This window comes from Bubalus kerabau, chromosome 1, assembly GCF_029407905.1.
Source record: "Bubalus kerabau isolate K-KA32 ecotype Philippines breed swamp buffalo chromosome 1, PCC_UOA_SB_1v2, whole genome shotgun sequence".
In the NCBI taxonomy this organism is placed as follows: Eukaryota; Metazoa; Chordata; class Mammalia; order Artiodactyla; family Bovidae; genus Bubalus; species Bubalus kerabau.
The window spans coordinates 34,747,199-34,762,459 of record NC_073624.1 but is presented as its reverse complement, the minus strand read 5'-3'; the positions used below and the strand labels follow the sequence as shown (position 1 = coordinate 34,762,459).

Genomic DNA, 15,261 nt, shown 5'->3' with positions numbered 1-15,261 from the left:
CTCCTAAGCTTATGCCCAGATGTTCAAGTTTGCATTGAAGCCTTCTCAACCCATAAAACCTGTAGCTGTATTCCCAGCTACAAAACAAGCAGTGTGCATATAGAGTATACATCCACAGATAGTTCTAGCTCAGAATAGGCTATGTTTTGGAAATATGATTTCCCCAAAGTTTTTTTTTTTACTCCTCTGTGTGATTTGTCCTCAACAAGATAAAAAAACCAACTTCTAAACATTTTTGCCAGCTTTTTCAAGGTCTTCCCATGGGACAAGTTCCAGGATTATGCACAGAAACTGTAAAAACAGAAAATCTATCCTGTCCTGGTAGTTTAGGACAGTCCATGATTCTAGGAAGCACAGGCATACTCTACAAACCACTTGCTGTCAACTTGGAGTTCCTGATCCCCTTGATCTTTATCATCTGCACCTTAGCTTACATACCTAATAATGAACTTGCATACATGTTTTGTCCCTCCATGAGGGCATGAACTGGGTCTTTGGCAGTTTTCTGCTCTCCATAGTCTCTTCTGATAGTATACAATATGCTTTAGTTGATCATTGCTAAATCACTTTTCAGTCCTGTCTGACTCTGTGTGACCCTATGGACTACAGCCCACCAGCCTCCTCTGTTCATGGGATTTCCCAAGCAAGAATACTGGAGTGGGTTACCATTTCCTTCTCCAGGGGATCTCCCTGACCCGGGGATTGAAACTGTGCCTCTTACATCTCACGAGTTGGCATGCAGGTTCTTTACCACTAGCACCACTGTGGAAGCCCATTCAGATCAGATCAGATCAGATCAGTTGCTCAGTCATGTCCGACTCTTTGCGACCTCATGAATCGCAGCACGCCAGGCCTCCCTGTCCCTCACCAACTCCCGGAGTTCACTCAGACTCACGTCCATCGAGTCGGTGATGCCATCCAGCCATCTCATCCTCTGTCATCCCCTTCTACTCCTGCCCACAATCCCTCCCAGCATCAGAGTCTTTTCCAATGAGTCAACTCTTCGCACGAGGTGGCCAAAGTACTGGAGTTTCAGCTTTAGCATCATTCCTTCCAAAGAAATCCCAGGGCTGATCTCCTTCAAAATGGACTGGTTTGATCTTCTTGCAGTCCAAGGGACTCTCAAGAGTCTTCTCCAACACCACAGCTCAAAAGCATCAATTCTTTGGCGCTCAGCCTTCTTCACAATCCAACTCTCACATCTAGGTTGGTCAAAACTTTCCTTCCAAGGAGTAAGTGTCTTTTAATTTCATGGCTGCAGTCACCATCTGCACTGATTTTGGAGCCCAGAAAAATAAAGTCTGACACTGTTCCACTGTTTCCCCATCTATTTCCCATGAAGTGGTGGGACCGGATGCCATGATCTTCGTTTTCTGAATGTTGAGCTTTAAGCCAATGTTTTCACTCTCCACTTTCACTTTCATCAAGAGGCTTTTGAGTTTCTCTTCACTTTCTGCCATAAGGGTGGTGTCATCTGCATATCTGAGGTGATTGATATTTCTCCCAGCAATCTTGATGCCAGCTTGTATTTCTTCCAGTCCAGCGTTTCTCATGATGTACTCTGCATATAAGTTAAATAAACAGGGTGACAATATACAGCCTTGATGAACTCCTTTTCCTATTTGGAACCAGTCTGTTGTTCCATGTCCAGTTCTAACTGTTGCTTCCTGACCTGCATACAAATTTCTCAAGAGGCAGATCAGGTGGTCTGGTATTTCCATCTCTTTCAGAATTTTCCACAGTTTATTGTGATCCACACAGTCAAAGGCTTTGGCATAGTCAATAAAGCAGAAATAGATGTTTTTCTGGAACTCTCTTGCTTTTTCTATGATCCATTAGCTGCTCATTAACTCTGTTTAAAATACATAAATGGAGGATTAGTATAAAGGACATGTGTATTTCCTGTTTAAAATATGGGTCATTCATTGAAATAAAACCTTAAAGAAAAGTAGATTCATCATGATTAGGGCAAGCTTCTCATATGAACAGATATAAGAGAGCAAGTATACTAAATTACAATAGGAAGGAAATGATGCTTGTGACTGGCTGAGCCCTAGCTCAGACCCAGAGTTAATTCTGAAAATAAATAATTTCTAAGCTTCATCCAGATCTAGAATTTTATTTATTTCCCTTCTTTCCTTTCTCTCTTTTTTAGTGCTTCAACTTGACCTGGCACTAAAAAAAAAAGAATTATCTGGAATGAAAGCAAGTCAGTAGCCAGATGCATGTGAATTGCTGAGAGCCATGAAAAAGCCAAAAGAACTATTCCATCTTCTCAACACCTGCTGTTCAAGGAGTGAATACAATGGCAGCCCTTCACCTAATATCATAACCAAAATATCATAATATATAAGGCAATGAGCCTGCTGCTGCTGCTAAGTCGCTTCAGTTGTGTCCAACTCTGTGCGACCCCATAGACGCCAGCCCACCAGACTCCCCTGTCCCTGGGATTCTCCAGGCAAGAACACTGGAATGGGTTGCCATTTCCTTCTCTGAGTCACTATTACATAAAACCAAAATAAATTAGGGTCCACACAAATGAAAGATAGATCAAAACAAGATCTAATTAATGTTGATGAATACTTTTGAAAAAGCAATAAGAACTCTTGAATGGTCCTTATTTCAAATTAAGTTAATAATGCAATCTGTAGTACAAAACCTACTCAAGAATCATGTTTATTACATCTTAAAATAAAAATGATGTGATGGAAATAAATGTAGAGATGGAGTTGGAAGATCATAAAGGTCTACATTTTCTTCGACTTACCTGTTCTTACTCTAAAATCCCCAGTCCTGCTATTGGTGGGCTGAAGGGGAAATGGCAGGGTACTTAAGTCTGACAACCCATAGGTATTTTAGCCACTTATCTAGGGTCTCATTTCCTGTCTTCTTGTCTTTTTCCTTCCCCTAGTAGATAGAAGGGGTGTTTGAGTGAAAGGGTATTCCTGTTGAGTAGAACCCAAGTTCTTCCTTACTCTGTTACTGATTTTGTATACATCGTTAAACTCTGATTCTCAATATTTTAAAAGAAATTCTTTCAGAGTTTAGGAAATCCCTTTCTCTTTAGGTAGCTTCCTTTTGTGATAGTAGAATCAAAACAAAACTGATTTAGGAAAATGATCAGTATGTGTTCATTCAGTTCTACAAGGTATCCTTTTTTTTTTTTTTTCCTTGATGCAGTAAATGGGAAATCAGGCAATGCATTTTAAGAGAATTTTTAAAATACATCAGTCTAATAAATGGATAAAGGGGATATAAAAGACTAAAAAAGAAAGTAGAAAGATGAAAGGAAAAAAAGAAAAAATGAGAGTCAAAAGAAACAGAAGGAAAAAAAGATGAAGCTCGGAAAGAAAACCAGCAATGTAAGAAGAGTTAGAGAAACAGCGAAAGAGAGAAGGAAAGAGGACAAGAAGCCTGGAAGGTGCTTCCATGACTTGATGTTACCCCACCCACTGAGAAGCTCTCCTTTGACCTACCATCTGAGTTCTGAGTCGCTTCAGTCATGGCCGACTCTTTGCGACCCCATGGACTGTAGCCCACTAGGCTCCTCCATCTATGGGATTCTGCAGGCAAGAGTAACTGGAGTGGATTGCCATGCCCTCCTCCAGGGGATCTTCCTCACCCAGGACTGAATCCTTGTCTCTTATGTCTCCTGCACTGGCAGATGGGTTCTTTACCACTAGTGCCACCTGGGAAGTCCATCTACACTGCTCTTTTCTTAAGCCAATCACATCACGGCCTCCATGCTGTAGGCCTCCAGTGGTGCCTGGGGTTCACAAGGTAGGGTTAACTCTCTGAACAGCTGGCCACAGCCATGCCACTCTATGTACTGTGTGCAAAAGCCACGTCTATAACACATATCCCCTCTCCTCTGTAGTCGTATCCCCAGCTGAGCTACTAGTGGATGAGTTGTTTCCCATGCCCTTCTCCCCTTCTTCTACCTGAATAATTCCTAGTCATCCTTAAAGATACTGCTGAAATGACACATCCTCCAGAATGCCTTCTGCATCTTTCTCTTATATGCCCTTATGACAATGCATGAAAAATCCTTACAGTTATAAACCTGCTTATCTGTCATGCATACACCCAGGCTGAAGTTGTTTTATTCTCTGTAGCCCCAATGACTTATGCGCACATAGTAGGAACTCAGTATGGACTTTTAAATCAGGTAATTTCTATTGGTTTTCTTATTCCTTAAGAGTTGGCCTCTGCTGGCAGATAAAGACAGCAATAGAGAATGACATCCATTCTTCTTTTGGGTTCAATCCTTTTCTTGTTCTCTCTTCTTGATTATCCTGATTCTTTTACTCTTGTTGTTCTGGTTCCACATTCCATGCAGACCCAGGGTGATACGTATTATAGTAGTCACTTTCCTATATTGAAATACAAATTCTCCCATTCCATGCTTAGCCTTCCATCTTTAAAATATAAATACTGTCTGGCTCATCTATACAAACTGTGTCTTTCAAGCAGGGAATCACAACCATTTTTTCTTGTGCCTTCAAGTCATTCCCATGCCATACATGTGTCCATCATTAAAACCTCTCTTTATGGACAATGATCCTCAACCAGGGGCCTGAACTTCCCTGGGAAAATGTTTCAGAATCCCAGGGAGGCAGGGAAAGATACACAGACTTTGGAACTGCCCCCTGGGTGTATAGACTCTGCAGTTTAGAATCGCTGGTCAATGGGATGACAATAAGAGGAGTGCAGGGTAAAGGTAACACTCATTTCAAAATTAGGCACAGGCTAGATCTGAAGTAAGCATTACTCTTACCTAAAAGATGCTAGTACCCAGGAGAAAAGTGGTAAGTTGGAAAAAATGTCTAAACTGACTTTTTTTGGTCAAGATATAACTTTTTTAAAAAGCAGGAAAACACAAAGTCCTTGGGTTTTCTTGACTGTTGTACAATAGAAAAAGCAAGGGATATAGTGTCAGGAAACCATAAAGAAGAGAAAGGAAGAGCGAGGGAGAGAGTGGGAGTGAGTGTGTGTATGTGTCTGGGAGAGCAATGCTCTCACCCTCCCACTCATCTCCTTTGACCCAAAGGTGTGTTGAGCAGGGAACACCTGCCTGACTGATATCTGTTCCTTGGGCCCAAAGAGAAAGGCTCCCTCCTGTCTTCCCTCCTACAGCTACAGACGCCAAATGGAATGTTGACCCAGAGAATCACTGAATGGAGGAGGACCAGAATTCAATCAGACCATGGAAATCAGAGAACACAGGAAAGCAGGGAATGACATGCTCAGAAAAAATCATCCGTGGTCTTGGATGATTATACCCTGCAAGAACTTTTCCCCAGATGTCTTCCATATCCTCTCAACATGGTGGTGGAAAATAGAAACAGCTGTGGACTCACAGATGGGGCAGGAGGAGCCTGAATTAATGTTGCTCAATGTCACCCAACTGTTTGCTTTGTCACCATAGCTTGGCCTCAACTTTAGTGACACAGGAAAGCGACTCACTTCCATCTTCAGCAGCAGTGTTGGGGGGATTTTGTAATCTAAATTCCTTGTGTATTTGAGAAGAGCTTCCTAAATTACAAATTTTTCAACTGTCCCTCAAAACTAAGTCCCATTTGTTAAGTTGTATAACATTTTCATTACTCTGCTGAGACCTTTAATTTTAACATGCACAGGGAAGATGCTGTTGTTAGCAGAGACCTGGGCTAACAACCACGGACGTGATTTCTAGTTTTGGGGTCTGGAGTTGCTGGAACACAGGCTCAGCCCTGCCACTAATTTGCCATATTATCTGTGATCAGCCAATATAACCCCTTCCTACTTCAGTCTCTCATCTATAAAACAGGAATGCCAACACTGCTTCCACTACTACTAATAACAAAAATGACAACAATAACCACAACATATATTCTATCATTAATAATATCAGGGATACAATAATAGAACTCTTGCCTGCAAATGGCAGGTAAGAAATCCTAGAACTGAAGACAAACTTTTTCTAATAAATGGAAAGGAAAATGGTCAATGCCCAATTCTTTCTTTCTTAAAAATACTGATCCAAAGACTATCAGAGAACCCCTGAGGAATTCCCACCCATGAGAAGGTGATGGGTGGGACACATACGGTTGCCTTAAAGACTTGATTTGCCCATATGGTGATGTTGGCACTTGGAATTTAAAAATCCTGTGCATCCTTTACGCCTTCTAGTTAGTATTTTAAAAACTCTTAAAGATGCTTCTAGATCTGTTAACATTCAAGTAGTTCTCTTACTTATCCTCTGTTCCTTTCCTCTAATGTTTTTTGCCTAGATTAGTGGTTCAACACACACATAATTTTTACTAAAAATAAAATTAATACTTTTATTCATAATTTAAACACCTTAGCCATATTTATCATTATTTATTCCATTGTTAATATGGTTCTTTTAATTTTTTATGCATTCTATTGTCTCTTTAAACCAAAACCTTTCCTAATAGTTTTAGTTTTTTAATTTTTGTTTCTTGATTGTTCTCTTGCATTGTTTTTATTTACCTGGCCCCTTTTTATAAATGGTGAGGCGGGTGTGACTGGGATGAAGGGACAAACACAAAGACAAGTCAAGCCCTAGGTCAGAAGAGAGTGTATTTCTTCTTTTTTATAGGTAAACCAACAATGATATTTTTAAGCCCCTTATTATCCCTCCTTCTAGAGTTCAAATTCTGGCTTTAAACCCTGAAAGTTAAGTAAACTATTGGACCCACAGGTTAAGTCTCCAGAATGACAGATCTTCCCCCAGTGGCAATGCAGGTGACCAGCTAGAATGGTACTGTCTTCTCATATTATGTTTATAGGGGGAAAATCCTTGGAAAAATCTGTGTCCAGGGACTAAATCTCCAAGCTCCAGACATGCAATGATTTTTCCTTTCTAAGGAAACACAGATTGTAGCCATTTTTTCAACTCAAGTCACTGTGTCCATCCTAGTAAAATATCTGCACTGAGGGAAAATAAATCACATGAGGAAACCCCCAGCTTAAATCTAAGTCTCTCTAATCTATTAAGAAGGGACTTGGCCCTTTTGTTTGAGGTCAAATGAGACTTTGCCTGAGAGTAGGGCTTGAAGGAGATATATTTAAAAGATCAGGGAGGTAGGAGTGGGGAGGACTGAGAAACAGTCACTCCCTTTGCCTGCTGAATGGTGGCCCCAGATGTCCGTGGTGGGACAGTGACAGATTGAAGGCACTGCCCTGTCTGCATCTATGTTCACTTTCAGCCAAGTCATGCCAAGCAGATGGGCTGGTTCATATCAGACAACAGGGCTTGAGCACGTTGATGGGGTATCTAAATATTACATAGGTAATGCATACAACCGGGGCTTCCCTGGTATCACAGAGGGTAAAGAATCTGCCTGCAATGTGGGAGACTCAGGTTCCATCCCTGGGTTGGGAAGTTTCCCTGCAGAAGGGAATGGCAACCCACTCCAGTATTCTTGCCTGGAGAATTCCATGGACAGAGGGGCTTGGCAGGCTATAGTTCAGGGGGTCATAAAGAGTCAGACATGACTGCAGCAACTTAGCACACATGAACACAATGCATACAACCAAGAGTAAAAGAGTGTGTAAACCCTTTGTCTTTTTCCCTGTAGGTCTGAAATTTTTGTCTACTATAATTAAAACATTCTAGGGTTTCCCTGGCAGTCCAGTGGTTAAAAATCTGTCTGCTAAGGCAGGGGACACAGGTTCGATCGCTGGTCTGGAAAGATTCCACATGCCATGGAGCAACTAAGCCTACTTGCCACAGCCACTGAGCCTGCAGGCCCTAGAGCCCGTGCTCCTCAACAGGAGCCACCAGAATGAGAAGCCCTTGCACCACAACTAGCAGTTTCTGCTCACCGCAACTAGAGACTGCCCTTGAGCAGCAACAAAGGCCCAGTATCGCCAAATAAAAAGCAAAATTTTAAACATACTATATAACTAAAACATTTGAAATATGTATCCAGTCCAGAGAAGGAAAATTCCTCAGGTTTAAAAACCCTAAATCAATTTTCATCCCTTTATGAAAGTATATATGATCTCATCACTATAAACCCTACATATGAATCCCAACACACTCATGCATGAGGGCAGGAGAACCCATCCAGACAGAAACTCTCAATGTCATCCACGTGCATGCACGCTAAGTCCCTTCAGTCATGTCCACCTCTGTGAACCTATGGACTGTGGCCCGCCAGGCTCCTCTGTCCATGGGATTCTCCAGGCAAGAATACTGGACTGGGTTGCCATGCCCTCCTCCAGGGGATCTTCCAGGAATTGAACCAGCATCTCTTATGTCTCCTGCATTGGCAAGCAGGTTCTTTGCCACTAGTGCCACCTGGGAAGCCCACTCAAAGTCATAATTCAGGTTTAATCTTAAAAACAACTGAAAGAACATGAACCTTCCAATAATATCCATTAAAAGGAGCTACATTAAGAGTCTATAGTCAAGCTGATGGATTAATTTATATCATCCTGACTGCAGCATAGTTAAAAAAAAAAACTGATTAATTTCTTTCAGTGTGTAGACCTCCTCAATTCCTTTTCTTTATCTAAGAGAAGAGAAAATTTTGATAATGCCTGAGATTATCCTTAAGACAACTTTTAGAACTGAGGTTGGGTGGGCGGGAACATTTAAAGGACTTAAAATCCTAATTTAATAATCCAAGCCTGTCTAGACTCTAGGAATGAAAATAATGGGGGACCTTAATAATTTATGATTAGACACTTCAAATTCCCATAGAAAGAGTTCTCTCTGTCACTGAGGAACAAACCTTTCCCTGTAATCACTCACTCACTTACTGCTGTGGATTGATCATGTCCCTGCAAAAGGGATGAGTGTTAGCTGCTCAGTCATGTCCAACTCTTTGCAACTGCATGGACTGTAGCTCACCAGGCTCCTCAGTCCGTGGAATTCTCCAGGCAAGAATACTGGAATGGGTAGCCATTCCCTTCTCCAGGGGATCTTCCCAAGCCAGGGATCAAACCTGAGGCTCCTGCATTGCAGGCAGATACTATGCTGTATGAGCCACCTGGGAAGCCCTGCAAAAGATATGCTGAAGTCCTAATATCAGTGCCTCTGAGTGTAACCTTATTTGGAAATAAGGTTTTTGCAGATTTAATCAAGTTAAAATGTGATCATTAGTGTAGACCTTAATCCAATGAGGGAGATGTCATTATAAAAGAAGAGACAGAGATGGACACATCAGGGAGAAAGTCATGTAGGACAGAGAGTGAGATCAGAGTGATGAGCTGCAAACCAAAGTACACCAAGGCTTGATGCCACCACCAGATGCCAAGGGGAAGTGGGGAAGGATTCTATCTCAGAGAGAATATGGCCTTGCAAATGCCCTGATCTTGGAATTCTAGCCTCCAGAACTGTGAAAGACTACATTTCTGTTGTTTCAAGCTATACAGTCTGTGGTCTTCTGTTATAGAAGCCCTAGAAAATTAACACACCCTGCCTAAGAGAAAGTAACTGGACAGCAGCTTTGACTTCTTAATAAATGTGTTGATAAATACACAGATTGCTGCTGCTGCTGCTAAGTCGCTTCAGTCGTGTCCGACTCTGCGCAACCCCATAGACGGCAGCCCGCTAGGCTGCCCAGTCCCTGGGATTCTCCAGGCAAGAACACTGGAGTGGGTTGCCATTTCCTTCTCCAATGCGTGAAAGTGAAAAGTGAAAGTGAAATCGCTCAGTCGTGTCCGACTCTTAGCGACCCCATGGACTACAGCCTACCAGGCTCCTCCATCCATGGGATTTTCCAGGCAAGAGTACTGGAGTGGGGTGCCATTGCCTTCTCCGAATATACAGATTAGACTTTTACAAATATAATATTTTCACCCACTAAAGCTCCCGTTGACTGTGCCCTGACGTCCAAGCTTCCACAGAACCCACTCATCTTTCTGCCAGAAATGTCTGATGCTGGCGTTGTGATAGTCAGGATGCTAGAGAGTTTACCTCTACAGTTTCACTTAGTCCCTGCAGTGGCACTCAAAGGTGTGCATTATTTTCCCTATTTTGCAGAGTAAAAAAAGAAGGTTGGAAAGGTTAAACAAGTAAATTGCCCCAGGTCACAGAGCAAGTAAGAAGGAAACTGTGATTTAAACCGTGTCTGTTTGATATTCATTTCCAGGCTCTTAGCCATAATGCTTATTGATTTTACTTCTCACTTTATCCAGCAATATTTAAACTCTTCACGTGTTCTTTTCTGCTCATGGCAGAAAACACTGTTTGTAAGCTGGGCACTGGGAAGAGACTAGAATGATCTTCTAGGATACTTTTTCAAACCCTGTGACCCCTTTAAATACTAGTACAGAACTTCAAATACTTTCTCTGTTCCTGTCTCTCTCCTCCATTTTTTCTCTAACATTCTACATGACTCCATGGCCCCATTCCTTTCTGAGGCTAAATACATTCACCCTTTCTTCATGTGTTCTTTTAAATGTCATTTACTCAGTGACAGTTCCTTGATGTCACAGTCTAGTTGGGACCTGTAATAATACAACCTCATAGCATCCTGCATTCCTCCTTCATGGTATTTACAATCAAAATGAAATGAATATTTGGCTAGCAGAGCACACCGGCTACCTGGTCTAAGGACCTGTTAGCATGACTTAAATGGAAGTTTAGAGTACAGACAGTTATATTAGTTTCATTGCTATAAGGTTAGGAAAGTACATAACCTAGACTGCATTAGCCTGGGGAAGTAACCAATAACAAATGTGTGCGCTCAGTACCGGTCTCTGCCATCATATCAAACATTTATAAAAATTAGATGTCTCAGCTGGGTCTTAGTCATGTCTAGTCTAGACAGTGCACACAACTGCTCCTGTCACAGGTGTAGAAGGCTTTGCTTGGAGGGAGGGAAATGATTCCAGAAGATCTGACATGACCTTCTCTCACTCAGTCTCTCAGGTACAACTAAGGTATCTAAAAGCTCATGTCTCTAAATTTGAGATCACTGCTGTCCCCTCTGCTGTGTGTCTGCCCACGCTGATTTCCTTCTGAATTCGGCATACAGGAACTCTTGTTTAATTCCCCCGGTGATGTTTGTTCTAGAAAATAAATTACTGCATTTTCCAAGACCTAGTAAGAATGGGGTATTTCTCTCAATTATAAAGATTCCTTTTCCAGGCTGATGAAGGATGAAAGGTTAAATATAGGTCCAAGTCTTCTAGCTTTTCTAGGGATTCTCAAATTTTTTGACTGGAACAAACATGGATGATAGAGAACAAATTCATTCTCTAAGGATTCAGCGTACATTTATAAAATAGTGCTGACAGGGGATGTGTAGGCTGATCCTGTTAATCCAGGTCAATGACAAGGAAAATCTCTCCTTTCACTCCCACAACTTCAATTACTCATATGCCTTAGTTCATATATCTCTCCTGAGTAGGAGTACAGAGGTTGTTTAGGAGTCAGAACTTAACAGTCTCCTTGCTCTAAATTGGAGCAGGGATTGGCAACCCACTCCAGTATTCTTGCCTAGAAAATCCCATGGACAGAGGAGTCTGGCAGGCTACAGTCCATGGGGTTGCAAAAAGTCAGAAACAACGGACTAACGTTTGTTCTAAATAGTATATGCACCAAACATTTGATATAATTTTTCCTGAGATCTAAATGCAACTATTGGTAAAGATACTGCCAAGGATTCACCTCACAGAGCTCAGGCTTTGACCCAAAGGCTGCATCTAATCTACAGAAGTGCTTAATTTGGGCTGTAAAGTTTGCTTAAAGACGTTTAACATGGGGCTTCCCTTGTGGCTCAGCTGGTAAAGAATCTGCCTGCAATGCGGGAGACCTGGGTTTGATCCCTGTGTTGGGAAGATCCCCTAGAGAAGGCAAAGGCTACCCACTCCAATATTATGGCCTGGAGAATTCCGTGAACTGTATAGTTCATAGGGTCCCAAAGAGTCAGACAAAACAAAAAAAAATGTTTAACATGGTCAGGATCTGCTATATAACTAGCAAGCCCAAATCTCAATAGCTTTACAACCACAAATATTTATTTCTCACTATGTAATGGTTGATATGGGTAAAGAATCTATAAAAGGAGTGGATATATGTATTAATATAACAGATTCACTCTTTTGTACATTTGAAACTAACACAACACTGTAAATCAATTAAATCCCAATAAAGTTAAAAAAAAAAAAACACAACTATTTCTTACAGGTCTGCCTGTTGGCTGAGACTCTGCTGGGTCCAACAGGAACTAACATCCGCTGAGATTCACTGAACTTGGATGCAAACTGCAGGTAAGGTTCTAGTCTGCTCCACATCCTTCTAGGACTGTAAAAGGAGACTCACAAGGCAAATGCAGGAGCAAAGAGGGATGGGAGATAGAAGGTACTTCTTAAAGTCACAGCTTATATTTTGCCACATTTCACTGGGCAATCCAAATCACATGACCAAACCTAAACCCAATAAGGCGAGTGATATACAGTCTGTTCTATTGAGAAGCCCTAGAGTTACATGCAAAGGGTGTGGATGTGTAATTCTTCTATCAAAAAGGAATGAAAACTTGAGAACAAAGACCCAAACTAACACAGCTGTTAACAGTCAAAACCTAGAATGGTGTCCAAATAAAATTGTTAACTTTTCTTGAAAAACCAGAAGATTGAGTAATATGAGCCCAGAGCACAAAATGTAATCTATCCTATTTTCAAATAGGAACCTATAGAAATAGACTCTCCAAAGAAGACAAAGCAGCTCTTGTTTCTTTCAGCCAAGAACTACAGGTCGATAATCATCCACACTACCAATGACTCTTTGTCTTAAGGAAAGCCCACTGTGGTTGGCATCAAATGTCTGGGTTCAAATCCTGACTCACTACTTAACTACTCGCATGCTGCTGGTAAGTCACTTCAGTTGTGTCCGACTCTGTGCGACCCCATAGACAGCAGCCCACCAGCCTTCCCCATCCCTGGGATTCTCCAAGCAAGAACGCTGGAGTGGGTTGCCATTTCCTTCTCCAATGCATGAAAGTGAAAAGTGAAAGTGAAGTCACTCAGTAGTGTTCAACTCTTAGCGATCCCATGGACTGCAGCCTACCAGGCTCCTCCGTCCATGGATTTTCCAGGCAAGAGTACTGGAATGGGGTGCCATTTTCTTCTCCAAACTACTCACATAACCTTAGACAAATCACTTCATCTCTCTGAACTTCCATGTCTTCATCTCATAAAGTTTTAATGAAAACTAACTGAGAAAATACAGGGCTTCCCTGGTGGCTCAGTGGTAAAGAATCTGCCTGCCAGTGCAAGAGACACGGGTTCCATGTCTGGGTCGGGAAGATCCCCAAGAAGGAAATGGCAACTCACTCCTGTATTCTTGCGTGGAGAATTCCATGGATAGAGGAGCCTGACAGGCTACAGTCCATGGGGTCACAAAAGAGTCAGACACAACTTAGTAACTAAACAACAACAACAGCAACAATGAGATAATATACATAAAAGTTGTCCTATGAATTGAAACAGGCTCCACAGATGTTGGTTGTCATTATTAGCAGGACTCACCTGGTGAAACTCAAATTACTATTTAAGGAAATGACCAATTTGCATAGCCACCTGGATTTTTACTGTCAACGACTTTGACTGGGATTCAAATGTTTTAACAGCAGGGTCGTTTCATTCACTGAAGATCCAGCTGGTGTAGCAGTTTGGGATGTGCACTAAAAGATGCTTGGAAATACCTGCTGGTCTTTCAGCTATTGTGCTATAAAACCAGGTAGGGGAATCCTTTTATCATTTCCACAGCTGAATATGCTTTAAACCCCCTAACAGAGCCAAAATTGTCAGACCAAATTCCACTTGTGATGAAATCCAACCAGGTTAACATGCTCTTTCCTTGTTAACCACCTAGGCTTTTCTGGATGAAATCCTGCAGCCCTAAAACAGGCAAAACTTGACTTAACTTCAAGGAAAGTTTTGGATTTCAATGGGCCTTTGAAGTCCCTTCAAAAGAGATAAGGACTTCAATGAGAGGTTTGCCTATACAGAGGACCACAGAGGCAGGCCATTTGTAGAAATTCAGTTCATCTGGGAGCAGAAGTTGTCTGGTGAAAATTGGTTCAGAAAAGGAGGGGCGTGTTGGTTAGATCTCAGTAGAATGAAAATGAGTCTATTTTAGATAATCAGATTTTGTTGTTGTGTGTTTTTCCTCATGAGTTTATAAAAGCAAGACTTTCCTTCTTTTACGGCCATGAAGGCTAATCAAATTAATGACTGTGGTTAAATTAGAGAGAAGATACACTCTACAAACTTTAGCAAATACCAAGCACATGATACATTTTCAACATATATTTATTTAATGATTTAATTAACAATTACGTATTTTCGAAAGGAGATTTCCACAAAGCCTACAAATTCAGACTTTGACTCATGAATAAAGACCTTCAATTTATTATTAAGTGCATTCTTCAACCCTAGATAAGTTAAAGTGGCAATTCTTCAAACAGTTTTTATCACACAGTATTTTCCATATCAAGCTAATAATAATTGCATATTGAGGATCTTTATCTCAAAACATTTCTATCGGAGCACATTATGCTGTAACTAAATCATTTTTACTGTGAAAGTTATTGTTTCCTAAGCTGCAAGAAGTGTCAAATGGTGCCACAGGAAGTTAATTATAGCAAATGTATTTAACCAGAGCTCATCTGCAGAAGAAATTCCACCAAATTGCTATGAAACATTTCTATATGTACAGCTGACATTCCATAGGAAGAGTATTCTTTCTGGAAAATGTGATTCCTGAGTGTATATATATATATGAATTCCTTCAGTCCTTTCATTTGGAAGCGAGTAACTCTATCAGATATGAACCAAAGGATGTTCTCTGTAGCTAAGAAATTTGTTATTAATATTATACTAACTGATATCTGCTAGAGATTTTTAGAATTTTTTGCAGTATTAAGTTGTAATAAAAATCCAATAATAATCAGAACAGGAATTCTGAAACACAATACTTTTTTTGTTTCCAGACAAAAAACAGCACTTTGGATTCTATGCTGAATTCTAGCTCTTCTTAGGAACCTAAGGATTTTATTTAGTCCACAGATTAAGATCTTAGAGTAAATATAATAAAAATACTTTAAAGGTTATGTATCAACAAGGTGTCAGTGTGCATAAGGATAAAGTATTCTAGTCATAATTAAATTTCCAATCTAATTATAATTTGAGGCATCCTTTTAATTACATTGCAATATTTTCTTTTCCTAGGAAGATGAGTGGTATAGCATCTTTTATCTGTAATTTTCATTTAATTAAAAATGTAAATAAATCAAA

The 15,261-nt window shown here is 40.8% G+C and overlaps 2 long non-coding RNA genes across 3 annotated transcripts in view; one reads left to right on the top strand and one right to left on the bottom strand.

Annotated features, from left to right (window-relative positions):
* LOC129646134 (uncharacterized) overlaps positions 1-12,280 on the bottom strand; it is a 25,239-nt gene extending 12,959 nt beyond the window's left edge. Inside the window, exon 1 of the long non-coding RNA XR_008711724.1 lies at positions 12,150-12,280. This is a non-coding gene — a long non-coding RNA (uncharacterized LOC129646134). The remainder of the gene's footprint in view (positions 1-12,149) is intronic.
* LOC129646129 (uncharacterized) lies at positions 11,706-15,261 on the top strand. Of its 2 annotated transcripts, none has more exons than XR_008711721.1 (5): positions 11,706-11,748; positions 12,152-12,234; positions 12,705-12,833; positions 13,593-13,702; positions 14,958-15,261. It is a non-coding gene; the product is annotated as an uncharacterized LOC129646129 (long non-coding RNA). The 2 variants fall into 2 exon arrangements; XR_008711723.1 differs by having other exon boundaries at positions 11,713-11,748; positions 12,650-12,833.